The sequence below is a fragment of the Bos grunniens genome, chromosome X (assembly GCF_055505025.1).
Source record: "Bos grunniens cultivar Pamir isolate PY7600 chromosome X, Bosgru_T2T1.0, whole genome shotgun sequence".
Taxonomy (NCBI): domain Eukaryota; kingdom Metazoa; phylum Chordata; class Mammalia; order Artiodactyla; family Bovidae; genus Bos; species Bos grunniens.
The window spans coordinates 61,182,456-61,197,165 of NC_141194.1; positions in this window are offsets into that span (position 1 = coordinate 61,182,456).

Here is a 14,710-nt window from a genome sequence, read left to right on the forward strand (position 1 = left end):
GTGCTACTGGCCGAAACTTGCTAGGTAGGTGCTTGTGTGGATCCTTCTGTGTCATGGCGACTTGTGTGGGCTTCCCTCGGCCCCCTAAGCTCACCCTCTGCATTGCAGGGCTGTGTGCATTTGACTCTCAGTCCCCGAGGTCCACCCTCTGCATCACGGGGCTAGTGTGGACGTGTTTCGGCTTCCCATGCTGGCCCTCTGCATCGCGGGGTTTATGTGCATTTGTTTCATCTCACTGCCTGCACTGTTTGTCGTGGGGGTTATTTGTTCTTTCTGCTGTGCAGGGAGGGTTGTGTGTGCTGCCCAGGTTTGTACACCTCCCCTCTATTGGCACCCCAGTCCCACCCTTTGCGCTGCCTGTGTTTGTCTGCCGGCTACCTGGGCCCGCCCTCTGTGCTGCAAGGGTTGTGCGCGCTGGCTGGGGTTGTCTGCCCCATCACACTAGGCTACCTGGGCCCGCCCTCTGTGCTGCAAGGATTGTGTGCGCTGACTGGGTTTGTACGCCACACCACTCTTGGTTCCCGGAGCCCGAGCCCGAGTCCTCTGTCTGTTTGGGGCCACAGTTCATGAGCTGTTAACGGGCTGAGAAGTACAGCTTTCTCTGTTTACTGCCCTCCAAGTCCCTGCTTTGCCTGGTTTTGGAAGAATTCCCAGCTCCCCTTTGGGCCTGCCTGTTAGGGAGTTTCCCTGTGCATGGAAACTCCTGTTTCAGGGCTCCTTCCCTCTCTTGGAGCACAAGCTACTGCCCCAAAGTTCTCCATCGTTTCCCTTTTTATGTCTCCCTCATCTCTCCTACCTCATTTCAGGGAGCTTAGCCTGTCCCCCTGGAGGCCTGCGGTCTTCTTCTGTCGCCTAGAGGTTGCTTTGTAGGGGTTGTTCCATATCTTGAAGAGTTTTTGATGTATTTAGGGGAGGCTGGCAATCTCCCTGTCTTACTCCTCTGCCATCTTCTCTGTGCTCCCAAACCAGATAGTTTTATAGAAGAGTTCTTCCAAATACTTAAGGAAAATATTCAAATTTTGTGCAAGATCTTCCAGTTTCTCATTTTATGAGACTAGAATAGTTTTGATATCACCACCACAAAGGAACAGTACAAGAAAGGAAAAGGAAAAGCCCATTTAGCTTATAGAAACATCAAGTCTAAACAAAATTTTGGAAAACTAAATCTTACAGTGTCCTAAAGTCCAATATGCCATTGTCAGGCAGGATTTATTTCATCAATGCAGGCAATTTCATAGTAGGAAATCGCTCAATGACATTTACTACTTGTTAGAATAAATGAAAAAAGACGTAAGATTATCACTATAAATACCAGAGTATTTGACAAAAAGTCCACTTTTTTTAAATTGAAAACTTTTAGCAAACTGGGAATAGAAGGGAACTTCCTTGATCTGAAAAAAGGGAAACAACAAAAATCATACAACAGTGTCTTAAAAGAGGAAATGTTGGAAGTATTGTCTCTAAAATTCGAAAAATGCCAGTGAGACCCACAATCACCACTTCCTATTAATAGTTTAAATCAGCAAAAAAAAAAAAAAACAAGAAAAAATAATGATTTGCTAAGGGCTTCCCTGGTGGCTCAGACAGTAAAGAATCCACCTGCAATGAGGAAGACCTAGGTTCGATCCCTGGGTTGGGAAGATTCCTCAGGAAGAGGGCATGGCAACCTGCTCTAGTATTCTTGCCTGGAGAATCCCCATGGACAGAGGAGCCTGGCAGGCTACAGTCCATGGGGTCGCAAAGAGTCAGATACAACTGAGCAACTAAGCACAATCACAGCACAGAAGAATACATAAAACTGTCATTATTTTCATATGATTTGTCTCTATAACACAAATCTTGAAGAATGTACAACTAGTTATTAGAGATACTAGGAGAGTTTTGTAAGTTTTTTGTAGTTTTTTATATTTATTTTTATCTGTTTATTTGGCTACACTGGGTCTTCATAGATGCATGCAGGATCTTTAACTGCAGCAAGTGGAATCTAGTTCCCTGACCAGACATTGAACCTAGGCCCCTGCATTGGGAGTGTGGAGTCTTAGCCACTGGATCACCAGGGAAGTCCTGGTATCATTTTTAAATTAAAGTATAGTTAATTTACTATGTTATCTTAGTTTCAAGTGTACAACAAAGTAATTCAGTCATATGTTTATACTTATATATATATTATTTTTCAGATTCTTTTCCATTATAAATTGTTACAAGGTATTGAGTAGGTCCTTGCTGATTACCTACTTTATATGTAGTAGTTTGTATATGTTAACAAAAAAACTGCTAATTTATCTCTCCCCCACCACTACTAACCCCTTTGTTAACCATGAGTTTGTTTTCTATGTCTGTGAGTCTATTTCTGTTTCATGAGTAAGTTCATTTGGTATCAGTTTTTATATTCCACCTATAAGTGGTAACATATGATATTTGTCTTTCTCTGTCTGGCTTACTTCATTCAGTATGACAATCTCTAGGTCCATCCATGTTTCTGCAAATGGCATTATTTCATTTTTTATGGCTGAGTACTATTCTGTTGTATACATGTACCACAACTTCTTTATCCATTCTTCTTGTAAATGGACATTTAGGTGGCTTCTGTGTCTTGGCTACTGTAAATAATGCTGCAATGAACATTGGGATGCATGTATCTTTTTGAATTAGAGTTTTAATCTTTTCAGGATACATGCCCAAGAGTAGGATTGTTGGCTCATATGATAACTATTTTTGGTTAAATAAAATTGAATAATACCTGATAGGATTCAATAAGAATACAGCATCATCTCTGTGATATTACTGTCAAAGGTGCATAATATATACCTAATCATGAAGAAAATAGAAAAATCCAAATCAGGGAACATTCTACACCATAACCATTCATTAATCTTCAAATACAGCAAGCTTATGAAAGTCAAGGAGAGACTGGGAAACTATTTCAGACAGAAAAAAAAATCTAAGAAAACCAATTATTCGGCACATGATACTGCACTGGATCATTTTGCTCTAAATAACAATATTAGGAACCTGGAGAAATTTGAATTGGATCTGAGGATTAATGTATTAAAGATGATTCCCTAATTTTAATGGTATTTGTGTAAAAGAATGTCCTTTGTTTTTATGAAAACACACTAAAATATTGAGAGCTGGTAAACTATCTTGTTGGCAAATTGATCTCAAATAGGTTAGAAAAAACATCTTTGTACTGTAATTTCAAGTTTCATGTGAGATTGAGATTGTTTCAAAATAAAAAGGAAAGGGAAAAAATAACTCCATGAACAGATTTAACAACTGATTAAGGAGTTAAGAAAAAATTAGTAATCCAGAAGAGAAGTTAGAAGAAATGATACAGAAAATTGTTAGTCACTCAGTCCTGTCTGACTCTTTGCAACACCATGGACTGACTGTACCATGTCAGGCTCTTCTGTCCATGGGATTCTCCAGGCAAGAATACTGGAGTGGGTTGTCATTCCCTTCTCCAGGGGATCTTCTAGACCCAAGAATCCAACCTGGGTCTCCTGCATTGCAGACAGGTTCTTTACCATCCGAGCCAAAGTGTCAGGCAGAAGGAAAAGTAAGAGGATGGAGAACTCAATGAGAATGTCTAGCTTATGCTTAATTGGATGACAAGTGAAAAAGACACAGATTGCGACTATAAAGACATAATAATAGAGATCTACTAGAACTGATGAGCATGTCAATGAACAGATTCAGAAGGCCCCACAAATTGAAAATAGGACAAATAAGTAAATAATTAACAAGAGTCTTTATAGTGAAAATAAAGAGGTATCATCAAAAGATATTAGAAAATTAAAAAGACAAACCACAGACTAGGGAAGATATATACAAAATATAAAACTTACAAAGGAATGATATCTGGACAATGTAAGGAAGTAGTAACCTCAATAATAAAGTAAAAGCAACCTAAATAAAAATATGCAAAATATTTTAACAGATAAATTATAAATGCAAATATAGAAATGAGAGACAAGCACATTAAAAAGCAAAAAACATCCCTACCTTGGCACATTTGGTGGTCAGCCTCAATAGGGACCCATACTTCTCCAAAGCAGCTCCCACCTCACTACACTTGCTGAGCAGTCTCAGTCAGGTCCAGCACCTCCTCCCTCAAATTGGCTACCATCATAGCAGACCTGGTGGGCAGCCACATTTGGGTCTGAAGAGGCTCTCATGCTACCATACCCAGCGAGTAGACTCAAGAGTTCTGGCATACTCCCAAAGCAACTCCCACCATGCCACACTTACTGGGTGAACTCAACCAAGACTAGTGACCCCTCAAAGTGGCTTTCACTCTGTAACACTGGGAGGGCAGCATCAGCTTGAATTGTGTACATCCAAAGTGGTTCCCACCCAGGGAGCCAGCCCAGCCAACCAGCACACCTCCACTGCTGTTGGCCAGGCCAGAAAGCCCTCCGAACAGGAGTCAGTACCACCCACAAGTCCACCCACAACAGTCATGACTTAGTCTCACATCCAGCTGGCCTGGTTGTCAGCCCCACTCACAAATGCACCTGTGGCAACTGTGAGACTACCACAAAAGGAAGGTTCATGCAGTCCACACAGGTGATATTCTGGGAGAGCCTGGCTCTGGTGACCAGAAGAGACTGCTTTTCTGGACCCCACAGGAAACCTTCTACATAAGACCACTCGTTCAAGGCTAAGAAAAATAGATACACAGAAACCTAATACATAGAAACAGAGTTAGGCAAAATGAGGAGACAAAACAGTATGTTCCAAATGAGAGCATAAGACAAATCCTAAGAAAAGGAACTAAACAAAATGGCCACAAGTAATCTACTGAATAAACTGTTTAAAGTAATGGTCATAAATATGCTTAATGAACTCAAGAATTGATGAACACAAGGAAAACTTTAATTAAAAAGGTAGAAAATATAAAATACTCAAAGAGCATTGAACACCCAAAAAACAGAAATGAAAAATACACGAAATGGAATCAACAACAACAGATTAGATCATTCAGAAGAATGGATCAATAACCTGGAAGACAGGATACCTGGAATCACCCAAATGGAAGAGCAAAAAGAAAAAAGAATTTTTTAAAAAATGAGAATAGTTTAAGAGATTCTTAGATAGTACCAAACATACCAACAGTCACATTATGGGAATTTCAGATGACAGAAAAATAAAAGGACAGAAAATTTATCTGATAAAATAAAATAATTTATCTGAAATCTTCTATAAAGGAAACAGACATCTAAAACAGGAAGCACAGAGTCCCAAACAAAGTGAACCAGAGACCCACACCAAAACACAACATAATTAAAATGTCAAAGTCAAAGATAAAGAATCTTAATAGCAGCAAGAGAAAACAATTAGTTGTGTACAAGAGAACTCCCATAAGACTATCAGCTGACTTTTCAGCAGAAACTTTGTAGGTCAGAAGGGAGTGACACAATATATTCAAAGTGGTGAAAGGAAAAAGCTTATAACCAAGACTATTCTAACCAACAAGGTTATAATTCAGAACTGAGGGAGAGATAGAGTTTCTGAGACAAGCCAAAACTAAAGGCGTTAATCACAACTAAACTGACCATATAAGAAATGTTAAAGGAACTTCTTTAAGTGGAAAACAAGAGGCCATGACTAGAGGTAAGAAATTACATGAAAGGAAAAACCACACTGTTAAAAGTAACATATAGTAAAGGAAATAGATCAGCCTCTTACAAAGCTAGTGTGGAAGATCAAAGACAAAAGCAACAAAATCAACTTTAACTACAATAATTACTTAAGAAAGCTCCAATACTTTAGCCACTTGATTCAAAGAGCTGACTCATTGGAAAAGACCCCAATACTGGGAAAGATTGAAGGTGGGAAGAGAAGGGGACGACAGAGGATGAGATGGTTGGATGGCATCACTGACTCAATGGATATGAGTTTGAGCAGACTCCTGAAGATGGTGAAGGACAGGGAAACCTGGTATGCTGCAGTCCACAGAGTTGCAGAGTTGGACATGACTTAGCGACTGAATGACAAACAATAAGATGTAAAATATGGCAACAAAAATATAAAATATGAGGGTGTGGTTTAGTGTTTTAGTGTTTCAGAATGCATTCAATCTTAAGTGACCATCAGTTTAAAATAGATGATTATATAGATAGGTATACTTAAACCTTATGATAACAATGAACCAAAAACCTGTAGTAGATACAAACAATAAAATAAAATGAAGAGAAAAGAATCTGACCATAACACAAAAGAAAATAACCAAATCACAAAGGAAGACAGTAAGAGAAGTGAGCCAAGAACTACAAAACAATCAGAGAACAAATGATAAAAGAGCAATAAATACCTTTCAGTGTGTGTGTGTGTGCTTAGTCACTCAGACGTGTCTGACTCTTTGCGACCCTATGGATTGTAGCCCACCAGGCTCCTCTGTCTGTGGGGATTCTCCAGGCAAGACTATCAGAGTAGGTGGCCATACTCTCCTCCAAGGGATCTTTCCGACCCAAGGATTGAAACCAGGTCTCCCAAATTGCAGGCAGATTCTTTACCAACTGAGCCACCAAAGAAGTTAAGAATACTGGAGTGGATAGCCTATCCCTTCTCCAGAGAATCTTCTTGACCCAGGAATTGAACTGGGGTTTCCTGCATTGCAGGCAGCTGAGCTACCAGGGAAGCCCCATCAGTGCAGTTCAGCTCAATCGTTCAGTGGTGTCCGACTCTTTGCAACCCCATGGACTGCAGCATGTCCTTGTCCATCACCAACTCCCGGAGTTCACTCAAACTCATGTCCCTTGAGTCAGTGATGCCATCCAGCCATCTCATCCTCTGTCATCCCCTTCTCCTCCCACCTTCAATCTTTCCCAGCATCAGGGTCTTTTCAAATGAGTCAGCTCTTCACATCAGGTGGCCAAAGTATTGGAGTTCCAGCTTCAACATCAGTCCTTCCAATGAACACCCAGGACTGATCTCCTTTAGGATGAACTGGTTGGACCTCCTTGCAATCCAAGGGGCTCTGAAGCATTCTGTGTTTTGTATATATGAGCCCCTAGATAGTTAAGATGCAATGCATATCCAAGGAAGAATTTCACTGACTCCAGATTCTTGCATCTTCCCATACATAAAAAAGCACTAAAATAGTTGAGATACCTGAACCTCACGACTAGCAGTAACATTTTACCGATATGTATGCTTTGTAGTTCAGTCACTAAGTTATGGCCAACTCTTTGCAACCCCATGAACCGCAACATGCCAGGCTTTCCCGTCTTTCATTTTCCCCCAGAGCTTGCTCAAACTCATGTCCATTGAGTCAGTGATGCTATCTAACCATCTCATCCAATGCACCCCCTTCTCCTCTTGACCTCAAATTTCCCAGCATCAGGGACTTTTCCAGTGAGTCAGCGCTTCGCATCAGGTGCCTAAAATACCGGCGCTTCAGCATCAGCATCAGTCCTTCCAATGAACATTCAGGGTTGATTTCCTTTAAGATTGACTGGCTTCATCTCCTTGCTGCCCAAGGGACTCCCAACAGTCTTCTCCAGCACCACAATTCAAAAGCATCAATTCTTCAGTGCTCAACCTTCTTTATGGTCCAACTCTCACATCCATACATGACTACTAAAAAAACCATAGCTTCAACTATATGGACCTTTGTTGGCAAAGTAATTGTCTCTGCTTTTTAATACACTCTATCAGTTTGTCATAGCTTTTCTGCCAAGGAACAAGTGTCTTTTTAATTTCGTGGCTACAGTCACCATCTACAGTGATGTTAGAGCCCAAGAAGATAAAATGTGTCACTGTTTCCATTGTTTCCCCATCTATTTGCCATGAAGTGATGGGACCAGATGCCATGATCTTCATTTTTGAATGTTGGGCTTCAAGCCAGCTTCTTCACTCTCCTCTTTCACCTCATCAAGAGACTTTTTAGTTCTTTGTTTTCTGTCAGAGTGGTATCATCTGCTTTTTTGAAGTTGTTGATTATTTCTCCCAGCAATCTTGATTCCAGTTTGTGATTCAACTAGCCCAGCATTTCACATGATGTAATCTGCATAAAAGAGCAGGGTGACAATATACAGCCTTAATGTACTCCTTTCCCAATTTGGAACCAGTCCATTGTTCCACATCCAGTTCTAACTGTTGCTTCTTGTCCTAAACATACAGGTTTCTCGGGAGACAGGTAAGGTGGTCTGGTATTCCCATCTCTTGAAGAATTTTCCACAGTTTGTTGTAATCCATACAGTCAAAGGCTTTAGCATAGTCAAAGAAGCAGAATTAGATTTTCCTTGGAATTCCCTTGCTTTTGCTATGATCCAGCAAATGTTGGCAATTTGATCTCTGGTTCCTCTGCCTTTTCTTAGCCCAATTTGTATATCTGGAAGTTCTTGGTTCATGTAATGTTGAAGACTAGCTTGAAGGTTTTTGAGTGGAACCTTGCTAGCATGTAAAATGGAGAAGGCAATGGCACCCCACTCCAGTACTCTTGCCTGGAAAATCCCATGGATGGAGGAGCCTGGTAGGCTACAGTCCATGGGGTCGCAAAGAGTCGGGCATGACTGAGCGACTTCACTTTCACTTTTCACTTTTCACTTTTCACTTTCATTCATTGGAGAAGGAAATGGCAACCCACTCCAGTATTCTTGCCTGGAGAATCCCAGGGGCGGAGGAGCCTGGTGGGCTGCCATCTATGGGGTCGCACAGAGTCGTACACGACTGAAGCGACTTAACAGCAGTAGCAGCATGTAAAATGAGCAACACTGTATGGTAGTTTGAACATTCTTTGGCATTGCCCTTCTTTGTGATGGGAATGAAAACTTACCTTTTCTAGTACTGTGGGCACTGCTGAGTTTTCCAAATTTGATGACAATATGTGTAGCACTTTAACAGCATCATCCTTTAGGACTTTCAATAGCTCAGCTAAAATTCCACCACCTCTACTAGCTTTGCTCATAGCAATGCTTCCTAAGGCCCACTTGACTTCATACTCTATAATGTCCAGTTCTAGATAAGTTGACCACATCATCATGGTTATCTGGTTCATTAAGATCTTTCATATATAGTTCTTCTGTGTATTCTTGCCACCTCTTCTTAATCTCTTCTGCCCCTGTTAGGCTCTTACTGTTTCTTTCCTTTATCATGCCCAGTCTTGCATGAAATGTTCCCTTGATATCTCCGATTTTCTTGAAGAGATCTTTCATATTTTCCATTCTATTGCTTTCTTCTATTTCTTTGCATTGTTCACCTAAAAAAACTTTCTTATTTCTCCTTGCTATTCTCTGGACCTCTGCATTCAGTTGGGTATATCCCTTTCTCCATTGTTTTTCATTTCTCTTCTTTTCTCACCTATTTGTAAGTCCTCCTCAGACAACCACAGCTATGTGTATTTCTCAGCCTTCCCCCTAAATCATATATATACTGGCTCCTCCCTTAATTATTTGGAGCAGTTCCTCACAGCTATCTGGGAGGCTGTCTCTCCCAGGCAATAGTACTCAGTTAAGTTCCAAAATATAACTGAAATTTACAGTTCTCATATTGTTAGGGGATTTTTGGTTGTTGACAATTTTGGCACCCATGAAGGGACCCAAGGCATACTTCCCACCTGAACTATATTATACAAGGAACCCTGGTCCTATGTTCATCCTCCTCCTCAGCATGTCCAGACCAGTGAGGATTTTCCCAGTTTAGAGACACTGGGAAAAAGTGCATGGTTGAGAAACACTGGGAAGATTTGCTCAGTTGAAAGACACTGAGTGGTTTGGACTTGGTGATTAGGTAGGAGACAGGCCTAACATATTTTCTAAATTTGACTACCTTAATAGAATTTGTCAGAATTAAAGTGAAGATACCATATGAGAGTTCTCTGCTTTAAAAAAAAAAAGGGGGGGGGGGCGGACACAGCTCTTTCTGGACAATTATGGCTTTTTCCAAAATTGAGAAATTTATGGGAGTGGTGAAGGCAAGTCCTCATACCATGCAGTAGTCCAATGGGGAAAATCACTTATTAATTAAAAACTTGCTCACCCAGTGACACACAATGTAAAAGTTGACCAAGCAGTACCCTAAGCACCCATGATGGCTTTAGACTGAATGAGGGAGAAGCTGAGACACATAAAAGAGCTGAAATGACTCTAGGGTGACATCTAGAGGAGTTCAACTCACAAACAGCACACGGGTCCACCATATAATTTCATTAACAATTTCATTCCAACAAACCAACTTTCAAGTGGGTAAGAGTTTCCCAAAGAGTGAAATGAGGGGAGTCAGAAAACCTCTGACTTAATACCCCAAGCAGGTTTATGTATGTCCAGATGAAACTGAATAAGTGTCTCTTATTTCCAGATCTACCAATTATTGGTTGACAATCCTGAGTTTTATTTGGCTGTGAATAAAAAGGTACCTGATTCCTCAGTTAACAGATACTGAAGAGGATTTTCCCAGTTTAGAGAATTTATATTCACAAGTCCTTTTACACTGTGAATTAAAGGAACTTGCCCTGAAATGGCCAAGATGAGACTCATTTGACATTCCAAATTTAGTTTCTATGCATGCAGTTAGATAAAGCTGGCAGAAGGTAAGAATTCTTACCATATCTGTCAGTTTCTTTGACCTCTGCCTGCAGGGTTTGCTGGAAATTAGAGTGGTAAGAGTTCTTCTCTTTTCTAAAATTAGGTTAGTGGGAATAAATTTTTGTAGAGTTAACTCCTTAGACTCAGTGACTTTTGGTTTGAAATGTGGAAGAGTACTCTAGGTTTGTTAATCCTTTTCCTCCCAGACATGGTCAGGTTTTCTTGTTGTTGTTTCTGTCTTCTGTGTCTTTGGTCATATGGAGGAAAATTATTGGTCTGATTAGGTTTTTCTTTAATCTTATTATATATCCTGAAAACTTGTCTCTAACATACAGAAGGTGCATGTACATTTGGCAGTCACTTAGTATACTGGAATTCCAAACTGAGAAATTCTTTGTCTGACAGAGTCAGTTCTCAGGGGAGTTTGTCATAACGGATCTCAGTCCGTAAGCAACCTTTGTCATCTCAAATTGTGTTGTTTCCATTTGTACAATGAAGGTCTTTACTTTCTTAGAACATCCATGGAAGTGAAATTTCTGCATCTTGTGAGGGCTGCATCCTTTGTGATCTCTTGCAGGAAGCCTCTTACATACTTGGTTTAGCCACAAAAAGGCTTATTGAGTTGAGTCACTATTAAGATTCTACTCATCAATAGACATCACTTTGCCAACAAAGGTCTGTACAGTCACAGCTAATGATTTTTCCACTAGTCAGGTGTGGATGTGAAAGTTTGACCATAAAGAAGTCTGAGAGCTGAAGAATTGATGCTTTTGATTTGTGGTGCTGGAGAAGACTCTTGAGAGTCCCTTAGACTGCAAGGAGATCAAACCAGTCAATCCTGAAGGAAATCATTCCTGAGTATTCATTGGAAGGACTGATGCTGAAGCTGAAGCTCCAGTACTTTGGCCACCTGATGCGAGAGCCAACTCAATGGAAAACTCATTTCCCTGATGCTGGGAAAGATTGAAGGCAAAAGGACAAGAGGTTGGCAGAGGATTAGATGGTTAGATAGCATCACCAACTCAGTGGACATGAAATTGAACAAATTCCACAAGACAGTGAAGGACAGAGAAGCCTGGTATGCATGACTTACTGACTGAACAACATCAATAGACAAATTATGGATCCTCAGAATTTGAAAGACTTTGAAATTGTTAAAAATTTAGAAAGTGCTCATCTTAAACACTTATACCTATTTTAATTGGTATGCAAAGTCCCCAAAGACTTCTAATTTCTAAAACAGCTTCTTTGAAGGATTTGTGGTATAAGTCTAATGAATGATTAAAGATATAAAAAGTATCTAAAACAAAAGACTGTAAGATTGACATAGCTCTCACTCCCCTCTATCCTCCTTTATTTGAGTACTCATTCTTATAATCCTCTGTATGAATTGCTTTTCCACTCTGAAGAGACTGTTAAGCAGTTACCTTTAGAAATGGGACCACTTGAGGTTGTAGGCAATCCTCTTTGGGTCAAGGGGTGAACTGGGGGCCATAGTTAAAGAATTCCTTAAATGCAGAGAGGATCCTCAAAAGTTTTTGTAAATGGATTACCTTGATGGGAGGCCATTGGTCTGACTAAACTAGTGAACACAGCTGATATTCACAGTGATGAGCTTTTTGGCCTTCTCCCCAAAGCTAAATATACCCAGAGGGAAAGAAAAGCATCCCAACATAGGTGGATGGGTTTGTCCATCCTTTGATGTTTATGAAAGTGAGTGAAAATTGCTCAGATGTGTCTGACTCTTTGCAATCCCATGAATTATACGGTCCATGGGATTCTCCAAGCCAGAATACTGGAGTGGGTAGCCGTGCCCTTCTCCAGGGGATCTTCCCAACCATGAGATCAAATCCAGTCTCCCTCATTTGCAGGCAGATTCTTTACCAGCTGAGCCACCAAGGATGTGGTTACTCAATTCCTTGATGGGCTTTCCAGGTGGCTCAGTGGGTAAAGAATTTGCCTGCAATGCAGTAGATGCAGGCAGATTCGGGTTGGGAAGTTCCGCTGCCAGAGGGCATGGCATCCCACTCCAGTATTCTTGCCTAGAGAATCCCATGGACAGAGGAGCCTGGTGGGCTTTACAGTTCATAGGGTTGCAAAGAGTCAGACACAACTGAAGTGGCTGGGCAAAGGACGCATGCACTTAATTCCTTGAGGAAATAAAAAACAGCAGTACTCAGTTTTACAAATCTACTCTTTCCAGGACCAGAGGTATGGCTTGAGAAACAATTCAAAGCCCATCAATCCTTTTTTTCTTTTCTCTCCCTCAAATATCCCCTAGTCTTCCCCAGTGGCTCAGATGGTTAAAAAAAAAAAAAAAATTGGTCTGCAATGCAGGATACGTGGGTTTGATCCCTGGGTTGGGAAGATCCCCTGGAGAAGGGAATGGCAACCCATTTCAGTATTCTTGCTTGGAGAATGCCATGGGTAGAGGAGGCTGATGGTCTATAGTCCATGGGATCACAAAGGGTTGGACATGACTGTGCAACAAACTACACTAATTAACCCAAATTTCCCCTATCTATCTTAAGAGATTTGTAAGTATTAAAAGAAAAAAAATTCTGGCCTTACGGGAACAAAGCCCTCCTAGAAGGATCTTGCATTTCTCTCCCTGAGCCTGGTCTTCTCCAGAAAGTTTTATCTAGGCCATCTTTTAAGTGCAAATTTCAGAAATGTAATCTTTATGGAAAGAAAATGAATAGGGAGATAGGTCACTTGGAACTTGACTTGTCAAGGACAAATATAAGTCTTCAGTGTCTTCTCAATAAATATTAGTAAAAAAAAAAAGGGGGTTTAGCCACCTAAATAAGTGACCATCTGCCAGAAACCCAATTCAAATCCGACCTTTTCTATAACGAATGGGTATTGTTTTATTGTACCCGACAAGGCCGAAAATTTCGAATGGGAACTAAGGGATCTCTATTTGTGTGTGTCTACATATATGTGTGAAAGTTACACAGTTCATCCATAATGGAACACCAATTTATACCTTGTTCACAAGGCACTAAAACCTCACTCCCACACTACAGCGGGAGGGGACAGGACGACGAGGATGGGATACAAACCCACGCATGCATAGCACAATGGATTAGTGCTGTAGATGTATGGTATAGTCAAAATTAATTTGTAAAAGAGTCCTATTTGGTTTAAAGAAAATTAAGCACTTAGATAAATTCTCAGAAATATAAAAGAAACTAAAATGAATTTCAGTTTCACAAGATTTGGGAAATATTCAGTACTGAATTAATGTTTGGTATTAAAGATAGTTTAGTTCTTTATTAATATAGACATGTCTTTAGAGTTATCAGCATTAAATATAATACTTTTGTTGTACCTAGATTTATAAGTTAAATAAGATCTTATTACATCTGTTGATTTGTCAGCCAGAAAAATGACTTGATATAATAAAATTTTTCATTTTTCATTCCAATCCCAAAGAAAGGCCATGCCAAAGAATGCTCAAACTACCGCACAATTGCACTCATCTCACATGCTAGTAAAATAATGCTCAAAATTCTCCAAGCCAGGCTTCAGCAATACGTGAACCATGAACTTCCTGGTGTTCAAGCTGGTTTTAGAAAAGGCAGAGGAACCAGAGATCAAATTGCCAACATCTGCTGAATCATCGAAAAAGCAAGAGAGTTCCGGAAAAACATCTATTTCTGCTTTATTGACTATGCCAAAGCCTTTGACTGTGTGGATCACAATAAACTGAGGAGAATTCTGAAAGAGATGGGAATACCAGACCACTTGACCTGCCTCTTGAGAAATCTGTACGCCGGTAAGGAAGCAACAGTTAGAACTGGATATGGAACAACAGATTGGTTCCAAAGAGGAAAAGGAGTATGTCAAGGCTGTATACTGTCACCCTGCTCATTTAACTTATATACAGAGTACATCATGAGAAACGCTGGACTGGAAGAAACACAAGCTGGAATCAAGATTGCCGGGAGAAATATCAGTAACCTCAGATATGCAGATGATACCACCCTCATGGAAGAAAGTGAAGAGGAACTAAAAAGCCTCTTGATGAAAGTGAAAGTGGAGAGTGAAAAAGTTGGCTTAAAACTCAACTCATCTTCAGAAAATGAAGATTATGGCATCTGGTCCCATCACTTCATGGGAAATAGATGAGGAAACAGTGTCAGATTTTACTTTTTGGGGCTCCAAAATCACTGCAG